Source organism: Myotis nattereri, assembly GCF_964212035.1.
Source record: "Myotis nattereri genome assembly, chromosome: 8".
Classification (NCBI taxonomy): domain Eukaryota; kingdom Metazoa; phylum Chordata; class Mammalia; order Chiroptera; family Vespertilionidae; genus Myotis; species Myotis nattereri.
In genome coordinates, this window is record NC_138083.1 from 77,333,602 (window position 1) to 77,346,909 (window position 13,308).

The following is a 13,308-nucleotide window of genomic DNA, read 5'->3' on the forward strand; positions in this document are numbered from 1 at the left end:
CTGTAAGGCATCAGCTGTGCTGGTTCCTAAGAGTTAAGGACAGTAACAGTTACAGATTACTATTTGTGCCAGGGTCCAACCCCAGCAGGTCCTGGGGTTCCCAAAGGCATAGACGGAGTCGGCGAAGAAGGAAGGACACAGAGACAGTGTTCAGTTGATCAGCAGCCTAGCCAGGATCTCCAGCCAGGATCTCCAGCCAAGTTCTGGTCTGGATCTCCAGAGAGGTTCTGCTGTTTATTGTCTTGTTACATCCGTATTTATACCAGTTGATTTTAATCCTGTCAATTTCTATTACAAAGGTTAGGGCGTTTCTTATCTCCATTCCAGGGAGTAAAGATTATGTAGCTTAAGCATGATTGTTTGTAGTTAAAGTGATTAATTACCCGCCTGGCACTTAGTTAAGGAGTTTCATCCCCTCCCTAACTTCAGGGAAAAATCCCTACCTGGGAAAACAACCTTTCTCGGAGAGGTGACCTTGGTTAAAACACACAGCGCTAAGGGGAGCAAACATGTTAAGAACAGTATGCTATATATGCCAGGTCCCTTGAAACATATGCTGTGCAGATGTTTCTATCCTGCAGCAACTGTGTCAAGCAGCAAGGATGGACCGGCTTCCAGCAAATTCCCCCTTTTTTATTTTTTAAATGATAGTGCATGCAAATCAGTGGCCACCTCTCAGATTGGGCCGTTTAAAACTCAGAAGAAGACTGGCAAGCAATGACAGTGAGCATAACTATAAACATAGTGGATGGAGTGCACAAGGAGCCCCATTCCTGTAGAAGGTTGCCGGCCTCTTCAGTCAAGGGATTACAGCTGTCCTCAAGTTGGTTTGATTGTCTTTGTTGGTCTGGCTAGCGGGCGGCATCACTGGCGACGGGCTTCCTGAAGCGTCAGTGAGTTGAAGGGCTGCATCAAAGGGTCCATCAGGGCCATGGTTGATGGTGGTGTCGGCGTCCGAGGAGGAGTAAGCTGTGCCCTCTGGGTCAGCTAATATGGAAGATGGAGGGTAGTAGAGAGAAAAAGAAGAGAAAGCAAAAGAACTACAAGGCATGGAAATGTTTAGAAAAAAGAGGGAGAAGAAAGGGAAGAAGGCAGCATCCTGACACAGCCCTTTCCTTCAGCTGACCCTTTCCCCATCATCCAAGGTAGAAATGGGAAACAAGTCCTGTTGCAGTGAGAGGGCAGCTGCTGTCATCCAGTCTCTGTCTTTACCTGGGTCCCGATCTGAGCTGGGCATGGGAAGCGGGAAGCAGCCATGGGGACAGGAGACCTTCCTCAGAAGAGGCGAGTGTTCAAGCCCCTGAATCATTGGGGAGGTGAGGATCTGTGCCCCACCTCTGTTGAACCCCAAGTTCTCTCCTACTGGCCCCCTGACTGTGCCTGTCTTAGGTTGCCCCACCCTGTGGGGTCTTACCCGTCTTTGACTACCAGCCATCTCTGGGCCAAGTAGGGTGATGTGAGGTTCAGTTCTGTCTCCTTGGTAGCCTATGTCCCTCTGGCCTCCATGCCCAGCAACTGCCTTGGGATCCTCTTGCCTGCTGGCGGGGCCCCGGCATTGATCACATATCTTGGGGAACCAAGGTTTCTCCTCTCTGGAGATCCAGATATTTGTATCATGCCTAGCTTACTATAAAGTGGATCCATGGATGTTAGTTGAGCCCATGTTCACAATGGCTATTGTAGTTAGAAGACAGGATGCTTATCAGTCTCGTTTTGTACAAGAGTAAGCTGAAGTCAGGTGCTAAGTACATTCATTTGTCGCAAATCCAAATCTGGAACCCAGTAGCCTCTACATTCTGCCCATTATACATTCCTATTCAACTGCTGTAGTTTTTACTTTTGACATTTGTTGTAAGGGCCACAAAATCAAAATAGATTTCTACATATAACAAGCCAGTTAAAATGTATCTGAGGCCAGGGATGATCTAAGGCACATGTACCATTGAAGAGAACTTTTCCTTAAACAAAATTTAAGTTTCCATGTGACTAATACCTTTTAACAACTGCTTCCCTGACCCTTTTCATTTTTAATTTGATATTTTAAAAATACTTAAAAATACACTTAAATTGAGAGTAACCAAATTTTCCATTTGTTTGAGACACAAGTTATCCCAGAAATTTGACATAGAAATTCTCCGAATGCCAGCTGCCTCTTATTTTCATGTTCATCCATTTGTGGCTACTCTAAAATTCCAATGTAAATGGAAAACCTATCGTGAAATAAATAAGATTTGAGGACAAAAGTACAGTGAAAAACTGAACAAAATATATGTAAGTTTTATTTCCTGATGGCTGCCATGTGACCATGATTATAATGTCATGTTCTTCACAGTTATTTGATCAAGAAGGTGATGAAGAAGGAAGGAGCATGTTTCACTGCCTTTACAAAATGCAATTTTTATTCCCCAGAGTGACGGCAGCATGATTTATGTCCATGAAGTTTGGTGAAGTTCTGGTTGGTAGTTTCATAGTGATACGCTTCCTTCAAAGCTCACATGCTCTCACTTTCCACATACAGAAGTGTATCATCTGTACCACAAGAGCGGAGCATCTCACTATAGTAATACTGATTCTGCAACACCCTATATTTCTGAAAATATATTCTAATGTTTTTTTTTGCTTATAATGATTGCATATTGAAAGTAGAGTGAGTGTGCATATGTGTGTATATCTTGTGTATGTAGGCTTAAAATAATATTGAAGTTCTTTATTATACCTAGCCTTGTTTCTCAAAAACCAAGTTAAAACTTAATGTAAATAGTGTAATCATTAATTGATTTAATTAGCCCAATATTTTTTTTTTCAAAACACAAACCAGGCATTGTTTATATTAAGAAATATCACTGATAGAATTAGGCATCCACGAAGCATCCAGTTTGTTGATCATTTTTGTTGTGCCATGACACAGGAGGGAAAGAGAAAGATTGTAAAAGTCAGCTTACAGCCCTGGCTGTTGTGGCTCAGTTAGCTGGGCGCCATCCCATGTACTGAAAGGTTCAAGTCCTGGTAGAGGTATGTAGGAGGCAACTGATCAATGTTCAGTTCTCACATAGATGTTTTGCTGTCTCTCTGTGTACCTGCCTCTCTCTCTAATAATCAAGAAGAAAAATACATATTTTTTTAAAAAGTTAGAATCAAGAGCAGGGTAGACAAAAATGACTAATGAGGAATTTCATGTTTTCTGCAAATGTCTTATTCCCTCTTCCTCTCCCTGGGCCAAACCTATTCACTTCATCTCCTTGTCCAAGGGCCATTCCAGAGACTCCCCCCTTCATACACTGTCTTTAGGCCATAAATCTACTATTTTCCTTCCTTTTTTCAACGTTTGTCTTTCTCCTGCTCCTCAGCACATGTTATCCAGTGACATCCAGGGAATCTTTATCAGATGGTGTTCAATCCCCTTTGGCTACACAGCCAAGGAGACAGGTGACCAGCACGGCAAAAATTTCTAGCAGGTCACAAGAGAAGGTGAAGATAATGTGATAGAGCTGAACTTATTTTCCTCTCTTGGTAACATAAACATTAAATTTAGAAAACTACTCAGCATTATCCTAATTATAGTATAGATGGATGGTTAAGAGTATTAGTTCCAGAATCACACCTTTTGGATTCAAATCTTGACTACTCTACTTACTGGTCACATGACATCAGACAAGTTATTTAAACTCTGTGCCTCAACTCACCTAGTTATGAAATGTAGGTATCAGTAGTGCAAACTTTATAGAGCCACGATAGGAATCAATTTCTCAACATATGGTGTAAAGTACATAGAACAACAATTGGCATATAGTACTGAGTATATATCATTTACTGATAGAAAAGTACAGATGAATTTATTTCATCCTCCAATAATACTGATAGGTATTAGATTGTTTGCATGTGATAAAAAAAACAACAACTAGGAAGTGTTTGAACCAGCATTTGAACTCAAGCTGACCCCAGGAATTGCAATCTTTTTATGATGATTTCACTATTACAATCTTTTTATGATGATTTTAATCATCTCACTCTGTTGAGAAGGCCTAATGTTATACCTAACAAACTGGTTATATGAACAAGATCTGTCCAGGATGTCCCTGGGCACGTGTAATCATGCCAGTGTCACTCTAGTCACATCCCACAGAGAGTTGTCTTCTTTGTCTTTGTGAATGTGGATTCAGTGCCTTTTGCTAAAGAGTAGGCATATGCCTTTTGTACCACCAACCCCTTAACTCAGAGGCCCACCTCTCAGGAACGGTAAATACACATGTACAAAGATTACTATGGCAGTAATCCCGTCTCATGGGGATATAAACCCTTTTCTGGAAATAAACAGAGAAAAGAAATCCTCTGACAACACAAATTAATTGTCATAAAAACCCCACCATAAAAGGCAGGTACTTATGTTCTCCTTACAATACCTACCAGCTTTGATGAACACACTGCACTTGATTATCTGCTTATTCATAACAGAGGATATTTTAAGTTTCAAATTAGAGAAGAGATAAAGGTTTTGTTTGAATCAGGGCAGAGTGAAATTGGCAAGAAATTATAGTTAGTAACAAAAGAAAAGTTATACAAAAAAATCAGACTAAAGATACCGGTAAAGTATATATTTCCAGATAGTACAGAAATAATCATAGTGGTAACTGGTTTATCAAGCAGCAGTGAAATGATGTTTAGGGTTTGCTGTGATCAGACAGCTTAGAAAGATTTCCATCGCACTATATTGAAATAAGCTTATTTTCCAGATTCTGGTTATCTGGAAAATACCTGTACCTTTATAATGCCAGATAAATTAAATGATAATGTAGTATGTTCTGCATAGAACACAGCTGTTCTATGATGATCATTAAGCATACACATTTTCTTGTTAAACTGAATACTCATTCGAGTAGAGATTGAAATTTCACCAGGAGGCTATTCACAAGAAGCATTGGTCACTCTTGATAGTATGCATCATAATTAGTTTTATAGATAGTACACTTAATGTGCAGAGTAGAGAAGTAACATACCAGAAATCTGGAGCCTGCAGATACTGCATCTTGTACAGAAAATAACTTCTGAAATACTATTCTGTTCTTCTGCTTCCTTAGCTCATAATTTAGTTCTGATTGAGAATGGGAAAAAAAAAATTCAGAAGATTCAGAGGTTCAAATCATATTAACAGTCAAAAGTTGGGATGTGTCCTCGAATCTCCTCGGCCTGAAAATGTTGGCTAGAAATGCCATGAAAAACACAGTTTCTTCACAGCATTTCTGGCAGTTCAACTTCCTGCTCCTGGCTGCAAGTTCAAGTGCAGAGACGCATGAAATTGAACAATGATAATAATAAAAACTTTTCTGAAATCATTTTGAAGCTGCAAAATGTGGGGTTTTAGGTCTATCTAATCTGGGGAAATGGCTCAAGTATAATTTTATAGTCAAATGGATTCATCTTTTTTTTCTTTTTTCTCATTTGGTTCCTCTCACATGATCATATTATCCCTTTATTAAGGAATTCAAACTTCAGTGCCACTGAACTGATACCTGCTAATTATTTGGAGTCTGACTAGTTCATTTGTTGGCTAGTAAGACCCCTTTGTTCTGGCCTTTCTTCATGAACAATAGGAATTTAACTCAATGATCTCACTCTTCTCTCACATGTGCTTGGTGATGCTGTGAGAAAACTGATTAAAGTTATGAGTGAAGTACAATAAATTTGGAAAATTGTCTCTGCATTTCATTCCTTCAGGACCTTCTTTGTCTTAATAGTGGGGAAGGAACATGATGTTAAAATCTGTGTCCAAACACGCTTGGAGCTATTGTCATTCTGGAGAAAAGATTTCTACATTAAAAAAGGTGAATACTTCAGTATTAAAATTTTCATTGAATCTCAAAATATTGTTCCTAATACAGGAACTTTTAGAAGGGAAAACAGAGGTTACATTATTTGTCCTCTTTTTTTTCTTTCTTTCTTTATTTGTCCTCTTTTCAATCTGGTTCCTTTTTTTCCCCTAAAGTTTTTATTCATTTTTAGGATATGAAAAGGAAGTCCTCTTGGATGAATAGTAAAGTTGAATTAATGAGTTGTTAAAAATTGTAGTCTTATGAAAGATATGTTTATGGCACCCTAATATAAGGTGATGCGAAACATTATCTATCTGTTACTTTTATCAACAAAGAAAGGGACACTTTTCTGAAGCAAATTCTGCTAAGCTAACATAACCCAGAGGCTCCCTGGAGACATTTTGGTGCAGAGCCTCTCAATTATTCCTGATACATGATTTAAGATGTACAGATGGGAAGTGATGAACAAAGAATACATTGATGCATTGAAATATCTATGATTTCGTGAAGGAGTTACCCAGAGTCCTAACATTATGTTCTGTTAATCATATACGGGCAGGCTCTATGAAAGGTTCATTTTCTTAGAAGCTGCAAATATCGAAGACCCTTTAATATTTTGCACATGGCATTTTGTGTGGTCGTATAAATGCTCTGTTCATTTTTCTTTCCAGACATATTCATTTAGTCAGGGATTATTTTTATATAGACGGATTATGGTGATTAGAAGTTTCCAAAGAAGTTTGCATTCACAATAAATACTGATGATTTTCACCTACTGAGAAGTTGTGTATAGTAGTTTGTTTTCCTAGCTCAAGACCATAAGTCTACCTTTAGAAGCTGCGGGGTCAATCAACCACAAAAGAACTGCTTTATGCGAAACCCAGTAACTCAAATTGCCAGAAAAAAGGAGAAAGTAAAGAATTTTAAGAAATGACCACTATTGACTAGTTCATATGGTGGTTAGCATTTGCCTTCACCTGTGGGATAATTGGACCAGGGGATTGCAAATCCATAGCAATACAAGGCTTTCCTTACAAGACAGTTAATGCACCATCAATCAGCTAGTAGGAATGGTTTTTTGTGTTGCAATTTAAGTATGTTTTCATTCAGCTCATTTGCACTTCAAAGCTGAAGTCAATAATTCAGGCCCAAGTAGGTGCAATTTGGGCTATTTCCTTTTTGTAGCATAGGAACACAAGCTGAGAAAATCTCTCAATTCATTTGCACAGGGCATTACTGGCCAGAGGTGCAAAGCTGACTAGCTTCTCTTTTCCTATAGGTAAGTATTATTGCTGTGAATAAAGCCTTTGAGAGCTAGAGGCTCCAGGTAAACATGGTTTGCTCTCTGTTGGTGATCAATGGTTTTATTACATAAACTATAAGGATACTCTTTGCTTTACAGCAGATCTTGAGATCTTATCTTCAACAAAAACACTTGTGAGGTGAATTAACAAGCCCAAACAATCATCATCATGGCTTAAGGAATGTTTGGTGAATGGGAAGAAGGAAAATGTGATGGGAAAGGAAAGCTCTGTGTAGCTCTGCAACCAAATGGCTAGATTATTATCAGCAAGGGCACGCACCAGAAAGGTGGTGGGAAAGCAATTACAACCCTTTTCATTCAAGTAGCATTTAATAAAAACTCTCAGTGACTACTGTAGTACCATGGGGCACCTATGGAACATTGCACTTCTGGTAACTTGTTCTCTGTTATTTTGTTGGATCTGGCACGGTGGCTTGGGTGGCCCTGGAGCAGACACAGGCGGGGGTCGGAGGACGCTGTGAGTCAGGCGCGGTCCGGCCGCACACAGTGCCGGTCCAGCCTGACTCCCACAGTAGGGCAGCCAGCTTTGCGAGAGTCAGGTGCGGGTCCGGCACCCTGCGGGAGCCTCCTTGCGAGATTTCAATCACACGCTGGGCCTCTTGTATGCATATAAGCTCATTGGTTAATCTCTTCTCCCCTTCCCCTAATCCTTCCCTCTGAAATATGTCAGTCTATTGCATACTTTAATGTCAGGATCTTTTTTTATTTTTTTTTCTCATCAGTTTATTTTCTTCATTAGATTCCACAAGATTATGTGATACTTGTGTTTCTATGACTAGCTTATTTCACTTAGAATAATACTCTCCAGGTTCCTCCATGCTGTCTCAAAAGGTCAGGGATCCTTCTTTTTTTATAGCTGCATAGTACTCCATTGTATAAATGTACCACTGTTTTTTAATCCATTTTATCTACTAATGGGAACTTTGGCTATTTCCAGATCTTAGCTATCCTATCTAATAATAGACAAACAGGGTAATTGACTGTACCTTCGCTACGCCTCCCATTGGCTAATCAGCATGATATGCAAATTAACCGCCAACAAAGATGGCAGTTAATTTGCATATGTAGGATCCAAGCAGTGGAATGAAGACTGCAGGCGAGCTGGAGCCATGAAAACGGAAGATGGAAGGCGGCTCCGGCTGGGGTTGTGAAGACGGAGGACGGAAGGTGGCTCCGGCCAGAGCGAAGGCCTGGGTCCTGGGTGCCACAGAAAAACTGGTGCTGGCAGCCAGGAGAAGGGAAGGCCTATTGCACGAATCTCTTCGTGCAACAGGCCTCTAGTAGTAAATAATGCTACAAGCCTTCTTTTATGAGCTACACATGAAGTTCTCTGAGAGATGATTACATTTAAAGTAATTGGCTCAACCTACCAAGCTAGGGTTTCTTTGAATTATTTTTAAACTAACACTATTGAGTGTTTTCTTTATGCCTGAAACTGTACAAAACACTTTGCATACATCACATGATCTCATTTAATCACTGCAACATCCTATTTGCATTGTACCTATTTTACAGCTGTAAATATTGAGGCAGAGAGAAATTATGACTTTCCCAAAGTTAAGTCACATGCTCAGATTATTCTACATATAATTAGATTATTATACATCGTTGTAAACTTTGGGAAAGATTTATTGAAAATGTTTCAAGATGACTGAAAGCAGGCAATAACAACAAAGTAATTAATTGAATTTACATAAAACTGAGGAAAGGAAGTTCATTTAGGAGCAATGTGATTACGTTGGGGGGTCTCAATATTGGTATTTAATGATGGGAGGATAAATGAGATGCCATTTCAGGCAAGGAAATAGGTTTTAACTTAACTCAGATTTCCTGATGGCATATTACTTTCCTATGCTCATGACATAGGGTGATACACTTGTGTTATTCTTTGGGATACATACCAATGGCTTATTTAAAAGAGGATATGAACTTCTTCAAAAGGGATAACTCAGCTTGGGATAATGCCTACCTAGCTTTTCATAGTCTTCCTATCCTGGACCTCCCCTAACTATTTCATCATTTGTCTATTCCTTCTCCAATACTTGTCTTTGTTTAACTTGAGTCATTTGCTCATTGCTCTCGGAATACCCTATTCTCAATATAAAACTCCAGGTGTTCCCTTGTCTGGTATGTCACCTCCTGTATCCTCCCATCATTGGGAGGATCTTTTTATCATTGAATAAAAAGATCAACTTTTATGTGACCCTTCCCACCCCACCGCCACTTTGCTTCTAAATGAGCTTCCTTTCCTCAGTTTCATACACATTTCTATCTCTCTATTCCTCTCCAGCTCTCTAAAATAAGTAAAAGTATATTTTTTTAAAAAAGAAAAAAATCACAATTGATTATATTTGTCTGTTCTTGTCTGTTTGTTGTCATCTTGAAACATTTTCAATGCATCTTTCCCAACTCTCACACCCATATGTCTAATAACTTACTGTGGATTATTGTGACCATTTTACACACAAGCATTGAGGCTTTGAGAGATGAGTTATTTGTTTAAGGTGATGCTAGTGGCACAGCTAGGACCCACAAGTCATGGATCCTGAAGTCCTGTTTATCTCACATTATGATGACTGTTCCCCTTAGAGTGACCTCCCCCACCTCACTAAGTCACACAACTTTCAAAGATATTCTAGTGTTTGAAAGAACCTAGTAACATCTACAGCGACGTCTGGAGTCTCAGCAGATAATGTCAGGCACACCGGCCTGATGTGGGTGGGCAAGCAACCTTTCTTGGATCCCTCTAATCCTCATGGGTAGAAATATGCACATCAGGACAAGGATGGGCTCCCAGGTCATCCTTCCTGTTCGGGAAACCTCATTCGAGGATATTAGAACAGTAAATGTGCTGCTTTTCTGCGAGAGTAAGATATTTTAAGCAAAAGTTTCCATAGAGACTCTTCAAATTTGCATGTTTTCCTTTGTTTCAAAATTACTGCCATCATCTAATGAAGAGAAATAGGTTAAATTAATCAAAGGAAAATTTTAGTCTGAACATAAAAAAAAAAGTCTGCTAATAGTGAGATCCATTAGACTCTATTAGAAGCCCCATTGATTGAGTCATTTGAAAGAAGACTGATGATCCCCTGAGATGATTCTTAGACTCCCCCAGGCCAGAGGAGAGAGGAGCAGATGGAACACACAGGCCCCTCAATTTCTAATGTGGGTGAGTTGTTGTTGTTGTTTTTTTTTTTCTTTCTTTCTGAATTCCCTCATTTTGTGTCCTTATCAACAAATCCTGCCATCATTTCACACACATCTTTGCAGCATGTTTCCAAAGCTGTTAAGAGAGATCATTTCCTAGGAAGTGGGAAACAATGTCATTTTGTCATTTTTGGGGGGGACAGGAAGGGAAGAACAGGCAATCTCTGCTCTCTAAAGCTTTCATGATGAAAAAGGAAGAGAAGAGAGAGGTTGGTGGTTCACAAGGTTCAAGAAGCAACTTCACTCAGCTTCCTATGCAGACAGTGACTGGAGACTCCACAGTCAGCCTCCCTCGAAATTAACTAGAAGAAAGAACAATTTGGGACCACATCCACACCTCTAAACTTACTGGCACTAATGAGCTACATGAACTTAATCATTACATTATATCTGAAAAGTAAAAAGGATTTTAATGATCACCAGGTATAATCTCCTTCTTAATGCAGAAACTCCTTTTAATTACAGAATTCCTGTGAGATGGCCATTGGAAGCTCATTATTTCATTGAACTCTCTGTCCCATGATTAGTTGTTTCATTTGCTAAGAAAGTCATCCTTTTATTGGCCTAGGACATTTATTTCTTAGTATTTGCTTTTCCCTTTGGAATAATAATATATGACAAAGTAGTAATAATGATGATTATTAGTAACAAAATTTTTTTTCTATATACTATCACATAATATAATTTGCATGTGTTTATGTTCTGTTTAATGTTTTATTAATATCAGAGGGAAGGAAGAGGGAGAGAGAGATAGAAACATCAATGATGAGAGAGAATCATTGATCAGCTGCCTCCTGCATGTCCCCTACTGGGGACTGAGCCCCAAACCCAGGCATGTTCCCTGACCGGGAATTGAACTGTGACCTCCTGGTTCATGGGTCGACGCTCAACCACTGAGCCGAACTGGCCAGGGCTATGTTCTTATTTATTACCACAAAAATCTTATGTTAGAGGCATTGCTGTTTGCCCTTATTTTACAGAAAGAGGAACTGAGACCTAGAGTGCTAAAGTGACCTTGTTGAGGGTCATACAACTTAATAGATGGGGAATTTGGATTTGTGCCCAATTCTGCTTTATTGCAGAACTCAAGCTCTTACATGCTTTGCATAATGGACACAAAAATGTTTCCAGCTCCTCATTTTATACATTCAAAATCCATCGTCTCTTCATTTCTTTTTCTTCTGGCTTGCACATCTCAGCTCCCTTAAGCATTCCTTAATTAATAGGACTTTCAGTCACCACATGATCATGGTTCATTTTATTTTGGAAATTTCTAGTTTCATTCCAAATGCATGGAACCTTAAACTGGAAATATACTAAAAAGTGCTTTGACAATTGCCGCATATAGAAGATTCTATCGTCAGCCTCCATCATTTTTCCAAATCAATTTTCTACATCTGAAAAAGTTATTAATAGCAAAGATGATACTTGACATCAGAAGAATGTCAAAGTACAAAACTTTAAAGAGATAGAAATACAATTGGGTTTGAGTAGGCTGTATTTTCAGATTAGTAGGTTTCCCTTTATTTGAAAGAACTCCATTTTTCTGTAGAAATGAATATAGAACTTAGTTTAAATGATTTCCTAGTTGATTTGAGAACATGGTGCTGCATCTCTCTTTGATGACATTTGGGGTGAAGGCATTCCCATCTCAGCTGCCCACAAACAGCCACACAATGGGCACATCATTTCTGTGGGTTCCAGAGCCCCAGTGTAAGCTTCTGGCAAAGCTAATGTTGCTAAGAGGAGCTTAGGCTTTCAGATTAGTCAGGAGAGAAATGAGAGCTAGGTGTGACTGTCTTTGGTTGGCCAAGGAAAACCAAAGTGCAGGCAATGCATAGGCATTATTCCCACAACTATCATGGGAGTCAGACCATTACAAAAGTTACTGGATGTGAAGCCTTTGCTTGGAATTCTCAAGGAAGCTCTGATGCTGACATGGAAATTGTACTGAACAAGAGCAAGTCTCTGAGAAATTTTCAGGGAGATGTGGGGAAGTAAGCTAGCATACTTTCAAGGAGCTCATATACTTTCCCAGCAAGTAGCAAGGCCAGAGTCTAAAGAAGCAGATAGAACTCAGTAAAGGAAGAAAATAGTCATAAAATTAGTAGTTATAGTAATAAAATATTATGTGTCATAGAATAATATCACTGATATAAGTTATTAAGCAAGAGAACCTCTGGAGTTAGGCTATTGCTATGCCTTGTCCAGGCGACTTAATGATGTCTATGGCAAAAAGGGTCTTCAAGAAAGTGTCCTGGGAAAAGCACCCTATTGGAATGAAAAGTAGAAACTAGTAACTGTCAGGAGTTCTGGGTTGCCATTCTGATCATCAAGTAGTACTATAGTTGGGACACTGTTGTGATTAGACTAAAATATATAAAAATTATAGTAGTGGCCAGTGTGGCTCAGTTGTTTGGGTGTCTTCCAGTGCACCCATGGGTCACTGGTTGGAGCACATGCCCAGGTTGCTGGCTTAATTCCCCAGTTGGGGCATGCAGGAGACAGCTCATCGATGTTTTGCTCTTGCAGAGATGTTTCCTTAAGCCCAGCCTGCGTGGTGTAGATCTATGAACCAGGACCCCTCACTAAAGTAACTGGCAAAGTCTCACTTGGATGTTTGTTGTTATTCTTTCCTTTTTTATGTTCTTAAATGTTCTGATGTTATGTTTAGAAGTACATTTTTGTTTTTTTTCACCTATCCTTTTGTGTAATTAGGGTACCCTTTAAATAGAAAGATCCATGCCTTTCTTCAAATATGCAAAATTCCCCTGAGTTATATATTGCTTATTTCTTCTCCTCTATTTTCTGTTTTCTCCTTCTGCACCTCATAATTGTTGGTGCTGATTGGTATCCTTGATTGTTCTCCTGTGCCTTTTATATTTTACCCCATATTTTCTGTCTCTTTGTCCTTTGTAGAAACTCTATGTTTATGTAGAGATTCTTGACTTTTATCTCACTGTTGTTATT